A 12,215-nucleotide genomic window follows, 5' to 3' on the forward strand; every position below is an offset into this window, starting at 1 on the left:
TTCACATTCTCCTACATATATAAAAGCATACAATTTTGTCAACCTATGTGATTTCCTACAGAATACTTAATCTGTGTTCTTTTATATTAACACTATTTGACAGCAGGTTTCTAAGCATCATATTTTAGTATTTAAATTAAATACTTTTAATTGTAGTTATTTGTTTTTGTTTGTTTGTTTTTTGTTATCTTGACTGTGGTAACTCTCAATGATCATCATACTTCTAACTAGGAAGTTATTGAATATATCAGAATTGTATTGATAACATTTTGAAATGGTAGAATAAACTTTCTTGGGGAACTCATCCATTTACATGGTTTCTACTTTTTTTGTTTCTAAAAATACATTGATACTTCCTTGTAGTTTTATTGTTAAAACTAACATATTTGGCTTACACATATTTGGTCTTACCAGTCATATTTTAGTGATACCATTTTCAAACCTGAAAGTTGGAGTGAAAAGTCACAAAAGAAACAGAGGCCACTATTGAGAAAAATAAGAGATATATGGGGGTTTCAGAAAGATTTCACACTGAATACAGACATGCTCCTAATTCATAAAGGGAGGCAACCCATGTCAGACAGATATTAAAATTTCAAATGCTCTCAGGTAGATTTTCTGAGACTGAAAATTGTTATTGTTCTCTCATTATTAGGTTGCATTGATAGATTTGGGGTGGATGGGGCCTCAATCAGTGTTCCTCTCCACCTCTTATTTTTTCAATAAATTTATATAATTAATTTTTTAAAGACAACAGCCACAAAGCCCAGCCTTCAAAGAAAAATTAGGAAATATATTTTCCACATTGTTCTGTTCACTGAACATTTTGATTACAGTACCCATCATGCGTAACCATGGGCTCTGCTCTCACTGTCCTGTGTATTATACACATTAACCTTTAATTCCAGCTTATTGATACAGCAGCCTGTGATTTCACTGAATTTTTCTTTTTCTATCTTTTTAAGATTTTATTTGTTTATTTTTAGAGAGAGAGGAAGGGAAGGAGAAAAAAAGGGAGAGAAACATCAATGTATGGTTGCCTCTTGCATGCCTCCTACTGGGGACCAGGCCAAAACCCAGGCATGTACCATAACTGGGAATCGAACTGGCAACCCCTTGGTTTGCAGGCCTGAGCTCAATCCACTGAGACACACCAGCCAGGCCTTTAAAATTTTTGTTTTACTTTTAATATTTTAAGTAAAATCATCATCATCATCATCAACATTTATTCAGCAGTTGGAATATACCAGGTAAGTACTAAGCATTATTAAACTCTTATCTTATTGAAGTCTAACAAAATGAGATACGTTCAAGTGTTATTCAGGGTTTGGAGAGCGCAAACAAACTGCCACTAGCTAGTGGTCATCTGCTTTTAGAGACATTCTGATCTCAGGTGTTTCTATGTCCAAAGACAGACCTCTTAATCACTGTGTCATTCAGATTTATCATTAGGTATATATAAGGTTTTATTTACAAGGATATAAAGTCATTTCAAAACATACACAAATGCTGCTGGGTCCACACTCAGAATTTCTTGTCTCTATAGACCCCTATAATCACACTTATTGCTTCTGCAGGAGCTATTCTAGATGAAATGTGTACCCTACTTCCTATCTTCTTCTTCTGGAACAGCAGCCATTCTGAGACCAGGTGGACCTTTAGCACTAAGTTGAAGTACTTGTATTTGCCCTGAAATTTTTATATATTCTGTATTTAATGTTAACATATAGATTTAATAATATTAACTCTTTCAAAACTGAAATGGATAAAGTGTTTTGTGTAAATGTAAAGTGTCACTAGCTTATTAATTGTATGCTGTAAAAGTATTGCTTATCCTATTTTTCTCAACAGGAAATTTCAGTCAGTGACAGCTAATGTGGCAAGCACAGACTGCAACTGCTCATAAAACAGGTGTCCTATGAAAATTAGACACACCAAACTATTGCAGACATCATTCTAATATCATCATCCTAAAGGTCAAAGGAATTCCAAGTACAAAAGCAGATTAAAGAATAACTTTTCATCTTACTTTCAGATCAAAAAGACTAAAACTTTTCCCCAAGTTAAAAGCAATAGTAGAAAAATTGTTAATACAAAAAGGATATTTTCTTAACAGAACTAAGTGTTCAGGAAGACAACCCCATAACCAAAGCCACATTCCATGGTCACTTTTTCCCCAGAGTTTCTCCTTTACTTTTTTTATTGTTGTGAACAACAATACTTGAAAATACATTTGTCTCCATTTTCACCCCACCATAGCCCCTGCCCCATCCATCCCCACCTCCCACCCTTACTCCTACCTCCTTTGGTTTTGTCCATGTGTTCTTCATACATGTCCCTTGATGGGAACCCCCTAGAAGGCAGTGACCAACAGAACTGTCTGAGCTGATGAAAGTGTTCCATATATGCACACTACCATCATGAGAGTTGTCTCAATGACGTATGATCTTTGACTGAGAAATAGAATATAATTTTATTTTATATTAGTTCATTTTAATTTTTATGGTCACATGTAACTACTGGCTACTGTACTAGATAGTGCAACTCTAAAATATAAACATTTGAAAATAATAAGCATATAAACATATAAGAAAAAGATGATGAAATCCTGGGAAGCTTTAGGCATCACACCTGCCCCATTCAAGTTAACATGCATTTCTCTCCTAGGTGCTTCTTGTACTACCTCCTGTCTGAGTGGTGGGCTTGTGGGCTGCACTCCAGAGCAACAGGGGCTCAGAACCTACCTCCTAGTTCTCAATCCCAGAGAGAGACACCAGGTCATAAAATCCCTAAGAACATAGGGAGTTTGAGTAAGAACAGTTACCTCCAGAATGTAATCAGGCTGGGCATCGTCTTGTGACTGCTGGACGCCACTAAAAAGCAGACCTAGGCTTTATGTGTAAAGGAGACTTCATATTTGGGAACACACCAAATGATAAAAATCTCTAAAATGGAAAAAAGACATGGCCAGGACCTAAGAGGAACAAGATGGATGTTTCCTCTCTGGGTCCATCAAGGAGCACCTTAGAGAAGCAGGAAGTGCAGGTATGGCCTCACTCTTTGTTCTGTTTTCCTTACCAGAGATTCTCTGAGGCTGAAAAAGTGAGAGATGGGAGATATAAGGCAAAGAGGGGCCTGTCAAGAACTGTAGGACTGATGTGTCTCCCAGTGTTTTTGAGTCACAAGATGAGCCCAAATTAGGTACCACAAGAAACATAGTAGATTCTTATCACTCTGCCCAGCCTCCAATATTACTATCTCTTCTCAATGCATGGCTTCTCAATTGCTTCCTCAATTTCTCTCTCTCTCTCAAATACACACACTCACTCACTCACACAAACATAAGTTTGGCATCATAATTGGGCTCTAGCCTTAAGGCATACACCCTCCATCACCCTTACTATGTGCCATCCTATGGTGACAGTAGCACATCCAAGTTAGCTTGTTCCTTCTCTTTGCAAACAATGACCTAGCCAAGACCTTTGGGCCTGGGGATAAAAGAACACAGACTCCTTGGGATGGGGGTGCCACTCTAGCTATTCTGATCATGACTGTGAATGCAGTGCTGCGGAGATGCATTTGAATGTTATCAGCACAAAATTCTTACTTCCTTTTCTTTGTCACACTCTACTTCCAATGATTTACAGTGTCAGCACTCTTACCTTTAGACGAACCAAAATGCATTCTGAGTTATGTGGAGTAGAAGTAGAATCCAAGGTCTTAGAATAGACCCCAAAGATAGACTGGAGGGAAAGGAAACCCAAGTAAAATATTGAGGTCCTACTGAGGTAATATTTCAGGGCCCAGCAAGTGGTACAGCCTGGACAGTGGAGTGGTAGTGGGAGCCAGAGGAAAGAAATGCTTATGGTTTTCAATGATACTTCCTCTGGAATGACTTTCCTGACCATCTCTTGCTGCCAAGGAAGGCTCTTATCTCTGCCCATGGCTATTAGGGTTCCATGAGTGCCTTGAGACACTTACACTTGGTGTTCTCCTGGGTCTGCTGACTGCAAGTCTTCATAACAGCACTGATGCCCCTCACTCCTTGACTCTCTTGGGTTCCTCATGGTGCAGATATGCTTGGTGGCGAAGTAATGAACCAGAGCCTATAAATCTATTAAATGATTGTAAACCAAATCTGCTTTTATCTTCTTTCATCCCTCTACATGAACCTCAGCTTCCCACTGACAAACTAGATGGACATTAGAAATAAAGGCTGACTGAAGTATGGGGATGGAATGTCTTACCTAAATTAGGTTGCTCTGAGGATTATTATTACCAGATAGGTAATAACAATTGGAATCAGTTCAATATGTTTCCAAGCAAGAAAGGTTTATTTTCTTAAAATAAATAAAGAACATACCCAAATTTTCTTGATTGTTTTACAGCTTTTTAAAAATCTACCTTATGGGTATTTTCAAGGAATTTATTTGAAATAATGTATATAAGCAAACATAAAGATAATTTCATCTTAATTCTTCCAGATAAGCTGAAGTTTTTGAGTAAGTAGTGAATTGAAACCATTGCCAGAGATAGAGACTCCAGAGCCTGTTGCCTTTTCATTTGAAGTGAGGAGCAACAGTGCCCTGCCCCAGGTGGCAGCAGATTTTGATTTTGTCTCATAGACCTGGAACGTGCACGCTATTGCTTTGATCTCCAGGACCTAGTCCCCATAGTACTCAAAGCTTGTGTTGGCCAGTAAAGAGTGGCTACCACAAATTAAACAAAAATCTTTAAAACACAATGAAAAGAAAAAGAAACAGGAAGATCATGAAATACAGAAACCATCTGTGCCTCTCCTGCATGCAGGCTTATTTTCCTAATACCTCACATATCTCACATACCTCATATGGCTCCTGCATTTAAGGAGAAGGGAAGAAAAATAACAAAGCTCAGTATTTTATTAAAAAGATTATCTATATTGACATGAAAATTGGATTCTCTTTTTTTATTAAAAAGTATATATAAGTTTTGTTTGTTTTTGGAAACTCCTGTGTCTGCTTTCTCGTCCAGATGTTCTCTTACACACATCATTCTCCCTCTCTGGGGATGAGGTGGGTGTGGTCTGATCTCAGGTGCTCCTCTGGGATTCTGCTACTGGTCTGTGTCATGACTAACACCACAAAAGAGAATAAGAGGTCAAAGAAACAAGATTGCAGATAGACCTTTAAAAAGTTATTTTGGAGCACATGTAAATTATAGTGCTGACAAGAAGATTTAAATACGTGCCAGATATCATTTTTTCTCTTTAAAAAGAAATTCTGATTCTGTAAATGCCTCATTTGTGTGTACATTTTTATTAATCTAAAATTTTTCAGACTTTTTTTTCAATTTTTTTGCAAGGTTTGGAGATATGAAATTGAATGGTTCCATATTAGTCAAACTAATCAAACCACAGACAAACCATGTGTCCTTATATAAACTACTGCCATCAACATTTTCGCAGAGTGCGATTATAGAGTATTGGGTTTGATTTTGTTATTATGAGTTTATTCCATGAGATGTGAAGTTTTGTGAAATTTTCACAAAACTTTTTCACACCCTTTTGCCCTTAATCAAAATTACTTTTTCTAGGAAATTTTATTTGAAAACATGTGGTTCTATATAAGTAGAGGCTTGTGTTGTGTGAACAATTGTGACCTCCATTCAAAAGCAATCCTTGACCTTCTATAATTACCAAATAGAATAAAATAAATATTGCAATGCACTAGGCAATGGGCGTTTTTCTGGAAGCCAATGGAACTAAGTGATCATATGTTTCAAGTTTACTGCTACAGTTTCAAAATCCCTGATCTTTCAAGTCACCCTGCATCACTTCCCCTGGAAGCCCTGAGTCATGATAGTGAACATACTACTGGTGTATTTACACATGAACTTTTCTAAACAGCCATGGTAGAAAAACATACTGGGTCTCCTTAGATGGACTTCCTCCTCCTTACACAAGAGAGGGTTTATGATGTCATCCACCTCTGTGTTATGTATTTGTTTACAGGGGAATTTACTGTTGATGATTAAAGATGTCCACATGCTTACATCATATGCTAGTAGCTGGGTTTCAAGACAGAAGCTGTCACCGCTGCTTACCTGCCATGGTGGCTTCTTTATTTCTCTCATGAACTCCTTGAAAGCTTGGCAGGAGTCATGTCTCTGGCTACTAGGGAATTGTTAATACATTGATTCCTCAAATTCCTTACTCATACCACCCTATGGTTATAAAATGTGGTTTCTGTGTGTCTTAATGACTTTTTTCTTTCTAGGAATAGTTTTCATGATTCATCTTATTAAAACAAACAAACAGAGAGCTAACAGAAAATAACTTCTTAAGCCAGAGATAACATTTCTTCATGGCTCTTTGTATCATGGCCAGATCTGACACAGAGAATAGCTCAGGTCTCAGAAATCTATAGCTACTTCAGATAAACCTGAATAAAACATAATCCAGTGATATTATTTAGCAAACCTATGTTCTTTGCAAACACTGTTGTTTTCAGATCTTGTTCTGAGGAGTTCTGCAAATAATATATTTGAATGTTTAATGAGTTCCAAATGACAAAATGTTTTAACTCCCTTATTCAACTGTTGTATGCTAGCTGCCAAGGCTAACTTAAACCACTGATTTATTCTGACCTATAACAATAAGAAACAAAGTAAAGAGGAGTAGTGACTTCTGTTTCTCAAAATATTAGGTTTCTATATAAGATGCTTCCCCAAAGACTAGTTATAACTTGAATTTGTGTTCCATCCATGGATGTTACTGTTGTTTACAGCAAGAGCTAATTTGCATGCAAAAGTCATAGCCACATATAAAAGAAACAGTCCAACATCATCAGGCCTATGGAAGGAGTAACAAGTGGTCATGAATTTACAAGTATCCAAGTCATTGATTATGACAAGATGCTAGGCTTTTTGCTAAGTTTAGAATTCCTGTACGTGTATTCAGGTTCAAATACCATTAGCTCTTGGCAAAATTCCCCTTCCTAATTCAAAGAACAAAGGATTACTAAAGCTCATTAAAAGGCTTCTCAAATTTTAAATAGCTTTTAACAAACATTTAATGAGTTAAGCCTAATTGAATCAGAAACATATGGATTAAATTTTAATTGAAATTCATAGGGGTTTAATATTAAGGAAGAAGTCTTTCAGCAGAACTTCCAAAGACTAGTCAATCCAAATTTTTTAAGACTAACTAGTGATAATCTGCAACATTTCATCTTTACCCATTTTTCCTTGTTTAAAGGGTTTTGTGGTTTTGGTGGTATTGTTTAAATTATAATTTGTTCCAATAGATAATACATCTGTCAAAGGAAGAATTCAACACATCTATTCTTCATATCTTCAAGGACTTGACCTACTCACTTACTTATATGAAATTTAACTGTGAAATAACTTTCATCCATTTAGAACTGTGTTTTCAAACCATTTAGCCAACATGAACTTTTGGGGGCAGGAAGAAACCCAGTGTCTCTGTGGTGCTCTTCAGCACCTTTATGGAATAGTGGAACATAACTTACAAATTTTTGACCTAGCATATTGCCAAGAATGGGGAAATTATAGAATGAATGGGAGGGAGGATTCCAAGGAAGCCAAAATGGACATTTCAGAGTCCATTAGAAAATTTCTTGATCAGAACCTTTATACTTTACCAATAACTCAGGCAAACTTTGATAGTTTCCATATCCACAGGAGTAGAATGAGAGTAAAAAACTGGGAGACCTAAAGTTGTAGGAATGATAGATGGGATACAAAAAGGAAAAGACAAAATCTAGAGAATTTTCAAAAGGTTTAATACACATATCCTTTTAGTTTTGCGAGAAATAGCCTAAAACAGCTTACTATCTCAATAGACTTTCAGAGTCTCAATGCATCAAACACATTGTAATAATTTGTATGTACATAATTAAGACCTCAAGTTGCAAAGAAAACTTTACCTTCAGAAATAGTCTAGAGGAAGAGAAAATGGTGTTGCTAGTGTTGTATCATTACCTTTACTCAAGGCGTATGGAATGCAGCAAAAACTTTGTTTTGGGGCTCATAGAAAACAGTAAATATGTAATGATACCGTCTGTGATATTGCTGTGGGTGCATCCCACCCACTCATTGCCAGCCCTGACCTTCTGTGCAAGTTCCTTCTAATATAAAACATAAAATAGCTGGGAGGCCAAATCAGCAGGGCATCTATGGTTTGATCAGGCTTCAGAACTAGTGCTGCTGGGGACAGCATTCACTCCAACAACTGGAGAATCCACATACAGGATGTAGAAGTTGACAGCATTTATGTTTTCAGGCACAGTAAATCCTTTTTGGAAATGTGGCAACAATGTGTTAGGCGTAGTCCTAGCTGGAGGCAGATGTAAGAGTCAGAGTAACATAAAAAATGTAGATCCAGAAAGAAATAGCAAACTACTTCAGGAGAAAATGGGTTGTATTATCTTGGCACAGAATCAGATCTAGGAGGATCCTTCAAAGACCTGTGGAAATTACTAACAGTAACATTTTGGACTCAGACAGATTAAACCTCAGAATATAAAAATACAGTCCATGCCTTTCTTCATAATGCCATAAGATAAGATTCTTGTTGGCAAGAAAACATACTAAAAATGATATTTGGGATTTCTTTATTTATAGATGTGTAGAAATGAAATTCCCAGAGTTTAAATGTAATGTTATTGTTGATGAATGTTACAAAGAAAAGCCCCACATACTCAGTAGAAGTTAACCTTTTACAACCATCTAAAATTAAACCCAAACAAAAAGTAGAAACCTAGCTGGGAGAAAAAATGGAAAAAAAATACAAGTGCACAAATATAAAAGTAATGTGAAGGTAATACACTACTTATCCAAAAGTCATTTTATGGCAGAAATAGGCCTATTTGTATAGATGTAAAGGTTTTTCAAAATAACTGTTGCAAATTTAATGTCACTATCTCATTCCTTTAAAATTCTAACACCTATCAAAGAACCCTGCCAGTTACCATCAGAGTTCAACAAAGACCTCACTCTCCTTGATGCTAAGCCAAGACTTGGTCTTCTGACTTGAATGAACATCTGCAGCGGTGATACTGCCAAGTGTCTTTGAGCCCTGGGACCCCTTAGATGAGTCCTGCCTGTGCCTGGGGTGCTTTAAGTCCAATTCCATGGAACAACCACATTCTGGAGCTAGAAGCACATGATCCCTTCAGAGAGCTTGGTGTAAAAACCATGCTATTTTTCTACCCTGTACCTTCAGTTTGGAAATGATAGGAGAAAAACTTAGATTCTGAGGTTTAAAAAAAGGTTGACTTGGGACTCATGTAATATAAAAGAAGAAATGCTTAAGAAAATGTTTTTGAGGACATGTATACTGATGTGTTTAACTACCATGTGTAAGGTGAGCAAGAAGTCTTGTAGACTTAAAGGTGAAAGTTATTTATTTTTCTGTGGTTTTCACTTTTAACAAGATCTAGAGGAAAACACCAGATATTCACAGTATGAGGTTTTCACATGAGCTGTTAGCAGTACATTTTCCTATGGTCACGGTTTTTGTCTTGTTTTAACATCCAACAAGCTAAATCTTTCAGAGTAAATTGCCATACAAGAATAAAATTTTCAAATAAAAAATACATGTCCTTTTAAAAATTTGTCCAGCTAAATCTTTACATATCAGAAAAAATCATGTTCTGATATTTTGAAAGCTCCAATAACCTTTTAAAAAGATACAAGAGGTAGAATGCTAAGTAAAGGACTTGGGTAAGAGACAGAGCAAGAGCTGGGTTAAGCAGGAGTCCCTCTTCTCCTGTGACAGAGATGAAATGAACCAAAGACAGCAGTTTCCTGACTATTATAGTCTAGTTTCTGGGTGGAAACCCATTCAGTATATATTAGAGCTTCATCTAAACAGAGATTTTCAAACTCTGACGACATTGGAAAATCATTTAGCATCACTCAGAAACAGAACCTGGGCCATGTGTGTGTGTGCATTTTTACAAAAGTATGCTCACATTTAAAAATAAAATTAGACTTCTACTTACGCCAAGATGGAGGCGTAAGTAGACACACTTTGCCTCCATGCACAACCAGAAGAATGACAACAACATATTTAAAAACAAAAAATAACCAGAATTGCCAGAAAATTGAACTGTATGGAAGTCCAACAACTAAGGAGTTAAAGAGGAAATATTTATTCAGACTGGTAGGAGGGACAGAGATGGGAAGCTGGAGTGGAGAGGATGCACAGAAAGGCTACTCCTGGAGGACTGGGTGGGTGAGGCAGTGTCTGGTGGACCTTAAGGCTATGCAAAGTGAAATCACAAAAATCATAAAGTTCCTAAATGGTTTTATGAAAAAAAAGAAAAGAAAAATATACAGGGAACCAAAAGGGAAGGGAAGGAATCTGGGACTTAAATCAACAACTTGGAGCAGAAGGAAGAAATAAACATTCAACCAAAACAGAATGAATAACAAGAATTCAAAAAAATGAGGAGAAGCTTTAAATATTCCAACATCAGAATCATAGGAGTTCCAGAGGAGAAGAAGAAGAGCAAGAAATTGAAAACTTATTTGAAAACATAACAAAGGAGATCTTCCCCAATCTGGCAAAGGAAATAGACTTCTAGGAAGTCCAGGAAGCTCAGAGAGTCCCAAAGAAGTTGGACCCAAGGAAGCACACACCAAGGCACATCATATTTACATTACCCAAGATTCAAGATAAGAATCTTAAAAACAACAAGAGGAAAGGAGACAGTTACCTACAAAGGAGTTCCCATAACACTATCAGTTGGTTTGTCAAAAGAAACCTTATGAAGGCAAGAAGGGGCTGGAAAGAAGTATTTGAAGTCATGAAAGGCAAGGACCTACATCCAAGATGACTCTATCCAGCAAAGCTATCATTTAGAATGGAAGGGCAGATAAAGTGCTTCCCAGAGAAAATTAAACTAAAGGAGTCATCATCACCAAGCCATTATTATATGAAATGTTAAAGGGACTTATCTAAGAAAAAGAGAAAGATAAAAAATATGAAGAGTAAAATGACAACAAACTCACTACTATCAACAACTGAACCTCAAAAATAACAAAAACCAAAACAAACTAAGCAAACAACTAGAACAGGAACAGAATCAAAGAAATGAAGATCACAGGGAAGGAGGGTTATCAGTGGGGATGGGGAGACAATGGGTGAAAAAGTACAGGGAATAAGAAGCATAAATGGTAGGTCCAAAATAGACAGGGGGAGGTTAAGACTAGTATAAGAAATGGAGAAGCCAAAGAACTTATATGTACAACACATGGACATGAACTAAGGCGGGGATGATGCTGGTGGGAGTGGGGTACAGGGCAGAGGGCAATAAAGGGGAGAAACAATGGGGCAACTGTAATAGCATAATCAATAAAATGTATTTAAAAATAAAATTAAAATTATACAGATTGCTTAATATTAAGAGCAAGAATGCCCTGCCTTCTGCACAGCCCACCACCTAACACCACTCCTAAAGAGACAATGGCTGCTATTAATTTTGTTGACAACCTCTTCCAGTGGTGACCTCCGTATCTTTAATCATATGGTTTTTTGAATGTCTTATTTTTGATGAAGCAATTTTAACCATTACCTATTCACTTGTATGATAGCAGATGAAGGTTTCATGTACCTAAACTCCCAAAAAAGTACTAGTTCTATTTTAATTCCTCCATCTGTCACCATTAGGTTACTTATGCTTGCCTTTTTTTGTTGATTTTCCTAAGTCTCTCTGTGATGAGTTTCAGCAATCAGCTGAACATTAACAACTGAATAACAGGCAATGCCATACCTCTGGGTGATAAGTAAGTCAAAAGTGAAGTCCAGGCAGCCCCTCCAGGCTCCTGTTTTTCAAATTACAGACTCCCTGAAACTCATGACAATTCAATTCATAATAGTTATACTTACCTTCTTTTAGCAAGTTTGTAAAAAGAATACATTACTTTGTAAATGGAGAAGCAGCAGTCTCCATTTATTGCCAAAGGGCCAGGCAACACAATCTCTGTTGGGACAACCAAGTTCTTAGCTGATTACCTGGGTGTTCCATCAATGAGAAAGGGAACAAAACATACCAGGAACAATTATAAATCTCTGTACCTTACCTTTCTCTTGAGTCAACTTACACTATCTTTAGTCCTAGAATATAAGTTTCTTCGGGGAAAAATCACCAGTTTTCTACAGAGTTTGGCTCATTTAAACTAATCACATGTGCCATTCTTCCTCCTGT

Source organism: Desmodus rotundus, chromosome 3 (assembly GCF_022682495.2).
Source record: "Desmodus rotundus isolate HL8 chromosome 3, HLdesRot8A.1, whole genome shotgun sequence".
Lineage (NCBI taxonomy): Eukaryota > Metazoa > Chordata > Mammalia > Chiroptera > Phyllostomidae > Desmodus > Desmodus rotundus.